General features: G+C 41.7%; 1 pseudogene; it reads left to right on the forward strand.

Moving 5' to 3' along the window:
* LOC122078061 overlaps positions 1-3,730 on the forward strand; it is a 44,823-nt pseudogene extending 41,093 nt beyond the window's left edge.
* Positions 3,731-5,986: the final 2,256 nt, after the last annotated feature.

Raw genomic sequence — 5,986 nt, forward strand, 5'->3', positions numbered from 1 at the left:
CTGCTAGTAACCAGACCTGAGATCAATCTTTGAGAATACTTTAGCACTTTGCAACTGATCAAAAAGGTCATCTATGTGCTGCAACGGATACCGATTCTTGATGGTCAATTTATTTAATTCCCAGTAATCGATGCACATAAGCAAACTTCCATCCTTCTTCTTGACAAATAGGACTAGGGCACCCCAAGGAAAAACACTCAGGCATATAAATCCCTTCTCTAGCAAATCTTGCAACTAAGTCAGTAACTCCTTTAATTCTAATGGGACCATTCTGTACGGAGCTTTAGACACTGGGGCTACTCTGAGAATTAAATCAATAGCAAATTCTAACACCCTGTCAGGTGGGAGCTGGGTTAGATCATCTGGGAAGACATTGGGAAACTCCCTAACTACATTCAATTCTTTCAATGGTGTGACATTTGCTTTCACGTCTTGTATTGAAGCTAAATAGCCCTGTCATCCGTCATTCATAAATTTTACCGCTTAAAGGGTAGAGATGAGAACCCCTTTGGGCCTTTTTGTCTCATTTGCTTGATACAGTAGCTCTTCACCTTCCTCACTCACCACTTTAATTTGTTTCTCGACACACATCACATTTACCTGGTGAGCGGATAACCAATCCATGCCCAATATGACATCAAAACTCTGCATATTAAATTTGATAAGCTGAGCATCTAGCTTCTTTCCACCTATTTAATTGTGCTACTTTTCCTGTAGATGTGCTAACAATCAATTTACTCTCTAGAACCTTGGCTATCATGTCAACCTTTCAAGCAAATCTTTTAGATATAAAAGAGTGCAATGCTCCAGAATCAAATGACACATAAGCTGGTATACTCAAGATAGATAGGATACCTGCTACAACATCGGGGCTTACTTCAACATCTTCAGTTGATAATGCACACATTCTCTCTTGAGGCAGGCCCCCTTGAGTTAAGGCGGGTCTATAAGTAGGAGGCTGACCTGGTACAACAGCTAGCTTGTACGGGCAATCCTTTGTAAAATGCCCCATTGAATTACAAACAAAGCACCTGTTTTAGGAAGCTTGCACTGGTACTGGTGCTCTCTGTAATTGACCTAATGCGGTGGAAGGACGAGGTGGTCTCGAGGAGGTAGGCACCGTGCTAGTGTTCGGGCGAAAAGAGGTAGTACCTGATCTACCAGCTAATCTAAGCATATAACCCGATGACCTATAAAGCTACTGATATCATGGACCATAGTTATATGGCCCACGAAAACTCTTGTTCGAGCTGCCCAAGTCCGTATAGGGGTTGGATCTCTTTCAAAGTCCAGGTGTGGTGGTGGCCTCTCCTTTTTGCTTGTCTTCCATAGTTTTGGCTTTTTGGACAATTTGGACATAATCTGTCAAGTCCATAGCCCCCAATTTTGTCCCAATAGACACCTTCAACCCCTTCAGGAACTTCTTTGCCTTCTCCTCCACTGCTTTCATATGTGGAGGAGTAAAATAGAATAAATCTTCAAATTACTGTTGATACTCAAGGACAGACTTATTTCCCTAAGTCAAGGCTGAGAATTCTTCTCCCTTCTTATCTCTGAAGCTGGTGGGGTAGTAATTTGATAAGAATTGTTCCCATGTCGGTTTCGGGTGAGTTTTCACTAAAATAGGCTTGGAGGACTTCCACCATGAATCAGCCTCATTCTTCAATTGTAACCCGGCAAAGATGAGCTTCTGAGCTTCTATACATTCTACCACCTTAAATATCTTTTCCATCTCTTGGATTCACCGATCCAGCTCCAAGGGATCACTCCCCACCTTGGTGAAGATAGGTGGCAAGTGCCTCTTAAATGATTCCACCACCCTTGCAGTAGTGGTTGCTAGTAAGTAATATGAAGGATAAGCCGAATAATACTGATACGAAGGTGGCATCAAGTATAGAGAGGTGTCATAATGAGGGAACCGTGGAGTAGCCATAGGTGGAGTACCCCTAGTTGGCCTTATGGTGGTACTGTAGATGGTGCACTCCCTTGTGTATCTATAGGTGGTGCTCGAGGAAATGCACCCCCCGGTTGAATTCCGACACCTGGCACAGAAGGAGGGTCTTGTGGGAAGGGTACCCCACAGGGGTGTTGGCCCATTTGCATAGGGTTCAACCGTTGATGCATAGCAGCATTCATAAAGGTCTAATATTCTAGAGTAACTGCTATTGGAAAGCCTGTTGTGACTGTTGAATAAGAGCCACAACATCATTAGGAGTGACAATGGGAGAAGGATCCAGAATCTCATGCTTACGTGAGTCCACAAACATTTCTTCTTGTCTACGACTAACCCGGGGTTGAGGTCCTCGAGGATTTGGTGATCGACCGATAGGACGGGGACCACATGGGGTTCCTTGCACACTACTATTGGATTTTGTACGTACCATGATGCTTTGTATCTGAATTGCATCAAAATTAGATAAAATTAAGTGCCACATTTATCTCACGTAAGCACATATTAAATGCACATTAGGTTTTTGATCATGTAATCATTGTGCATTTCATCATCATAGCACGCATCCATAGTATCATCCCCTTTTACATAAGGTATAATCAATCCCTCTTATCTAGGGTCCACACAGCTTAAGGAACAAATCCCAAAAATTTGGGACAATTTGGCCAATAAACCCACATTGGAGGGCAGGCTAGTTTCAGGACCCGCCGGTGGCAACCCATCGGTCATGCGCACAACACTGTTATAAAAGGGCAAAAAGCCCTCATTTTCAAAACTTACTTCTCTCTTTTCCCTCTCTTCTCCAAATTGCCAAAGGCAACAAGAGAGAAGGCTTAGAAGGTCTTCCAAGCATCCCTTTCCCAACATTTGGATTCAAAGTCTTCCAACACCAACTCCAAACTCAAGTAAGTGGTTTTCACTTCCTTCTCTTTGAAATTTGGTTGTTCTTGTTCAATAACCTCAAAGATTCATTTTCTTTTGATTACTTCCAACCAAAAATGAATGTAGTATGTGGGGATGATGTTTACTTCATGTATCTCATCTCTAATCATCAAATGTCATTTCTATGGATTGTTTAACCATATTTTTCCAATTTTTTTGCTATTTTAGGGTTTTTCCCGTTTTCTCTTTTCTTTCTTGTACAATGTATGATTCAATGAGTCTATCAAGTCACATTTGGTTGCATAATAGTAGTAGAAGTGTCACATTGCACATATGCATCACTTTCCTCACCTTGGCATGAATTATCACCGTTTCTAGGCTAGGTTTCGTGAGAAATTTGGGGGTTTTTCTCTTGTTTGACCTCAATATGCTAAGATAGGTTTACTTGCATGAAATTAATTCCCCCCTTTTCATATTATTGCCCACATGTCCTCAATGCTAGGACATTCATGGTTTATGCTCTCAGATTGATGCCAATTTGGCATTTGCATGAATCCATGCGTTAAATAAATGCTTCCATCTCTTGTCTTCTATTTGTATAATGCATCAAGGTATCATGACTCTATGATGTTCATTTGACAATACATGATTCTATCAACTTACCATTCATATATGACTATATTATGACCATGGCATTACATTGTAGGGCTTCCTCCTTTCATTTGGTATTCAATACACATTGCCCGTACCATGTTCCTAATATGAATGTCATTCCCTCCTAATGACCTTATTGTCTAGATTTTCTTTCATTCCTTATTTTTGCCATTTCCCCTTGAAATCTTACCAATTTCCCATGTTTTCTCATGGATATTGCAGAATGTCTTCTCACAAGGGTAAAGGAGTTGCTTCTTCGTCCATAGGCGATAGTGCCCTCAATAGAAGGAGAAGGGGTACGGAGGAGTGTTCTCGAGGACTTGGAGGATTATGATGACAATACATTCAGAAGCCTTGAGGCTGCCTTCTCTTAGAGACTGCCTTCTCTAAGAGGTCAGTTCTCATGGAGAAAACTGTGGTGGCAAGGGACTTCACTCGAGTGCAGATGCTCGAGAAATTTACCGCCTTGGGCTGGGATGCCATGCTATCTATTGATAGTCTCTGCTACACGGGCCTCGTCAGGATGTTCTACTACAACCTGGAGGTTTCATACAACAATAGATTGTATACTCTCACAAGTCGGATGAAGGGTCGAGACATTTGGCTTCCCATTGATGTATTGGCGGGGATCCTAGGCATCTCCTTGGAGGGTACTTGGTATTACTGTCCTCCTAGGGGTAAGGCCTTGGGCCCCCACATGAACAAGACTCTCCAGAAGCATATCTATGAGACCATCTGTGGCCATGCCGTCAGCCCTGAGTCTGAAACATCCTTCCTTCCCGAGGTTCGAGTTTTTAGTCGTCTAGTGCAATTCAACTTGCTTCCCCGGGATGGACACCGGAACCAGGTAAACTTTACGGCAGCATACATGGCGTACTGCATTTACCCAGCTATGGAGCATGTCTCTCGTCTTTGCCTCCCATATGTGATCATGAAGACTATGGAGTATCATACGGCTCACCCCTCTGATGATAACTACCCTATGCTTGGTCACTTACCAAGGTCTTTGAGTATTTCCACATGGACCTTGAGGGTGAGGTGGGTAAAACTCCATCAAATAAATTTTCTCAGGGCATCTTGCATAAATGAAAGTGTATAATCTGATAAAGCCCGCAATGGGGGAGGCAGCTCAGGAGGAGGATGATGAGGACTATGTCCCTGAGGTAGAGGAGGATGAGGTCCCTATCAATGTGGCTCCACCATCTCCAAGTGGGGCCTTTAACTTTTAGAGTACGTTGGATAGGCTGAAGGCACTTTAGGAGGGTCAGGAGAGGCTCCTGAAAAATCAAGAGTACGCTGCCCGAGAGAAGGCAATTGAGGAGACCTTAGGGCTTGTGTCCATAGAGGTGAATGACTTGGATAATACAATGTACTCAGCCTCCAAGGACATAGCAATGAATCTGAAACACCTTCAAAAGGGGATGGATTTTCTGAACCGCCGGTTCGACTATTATGACCACCGCCTCAACATTAACTTCAAATCTCGGGTGGAAGAGGTGATTGATGGAGCAGCAAATTTGGGATGATGTTCTTTATTTTTTTTTTTTTTTTTGTACTTTTAGTTCTGGGAAGTTACCTTCTTTTCCTTTGTTCAATCTATTCTCTTCTCTACTGTTATTGTATGAATTCTCTTTGGTGTATGAAAATCTTCTGGGATATATGACATTCTCTTTTCTATGTGAAACCTTTTGGATACTCTCTTTTTATAAATGCATTATGCCAAAATTTTTAAGTTTTATTTAGTTTCAACTTTTATGTTTTCCCCGAACCCAATATAATTATAGGTTTCTATAGAGTTTAAATCTTGCATGCTGTGTGATTAGAGCATCGCCGCTCTAATACCACCTTTGTCACTCCCCATTCACATAGAACTAGACCAGTGATCGGGTTCCCTCCCGATAACCCAAAACCACTAGGATCATTTGATACAGTAACCACAACACAGCAAGTCATAGTACATGAAAATATAATAATATAATTTCAACGAAAGTCTTGTCATGTATAAGTTCCTGTAAATCCCCATATACTCTTGATACCTAAATTATTGTACATAGTATAATTACATATGGACCCGTAGGCATGATATTTACATAAGAAATAATAATTTAATTATCAAGAGCACAAAAAGGGAAAATACCAAAAGAATAAAAAAGGAGAACTGCAAATAGAGTCTGCTACTATTGCCCCATAACACAGTTCTCGCACAGGCAACCATCACCGTGGTAAAAACCTTCTAGGACCCACCAATCCCCCACTGGGGTTTCGTCAGTGGGATTGGGCACGGGTTCCTCTACTGAGTAGCCTGTAAAATCATATAAAAATGTGCATACATGAGGGGTGAGCTCACTAGCTCAGTATGTCACACACCGATGATCAAGTTAACTCCTGTTAACCCAAAACCTACCAGGATCATCTGATATAGTAACCATAGCACAACATACACACACACACACATAATAAAGCAAATACTGAATTTCAGCAAAAGTCTTACATGTATAT

This window comes from Macadamia integrifolia, chromosome 5 (assembly GCF_013358625.1).
Source record: "Macadamia integrifolia cultivar HAES 741 chromosome 5, SCU_Mint_v3, whole genome shotgun sequence".
NCBI classification, from domain to species: Eukaryota; Viridiplantae; Streptophyta; class Magnoliopsida; order Proteales; family Proteaceae; genus Macadamia; species Macadamia integrifolia.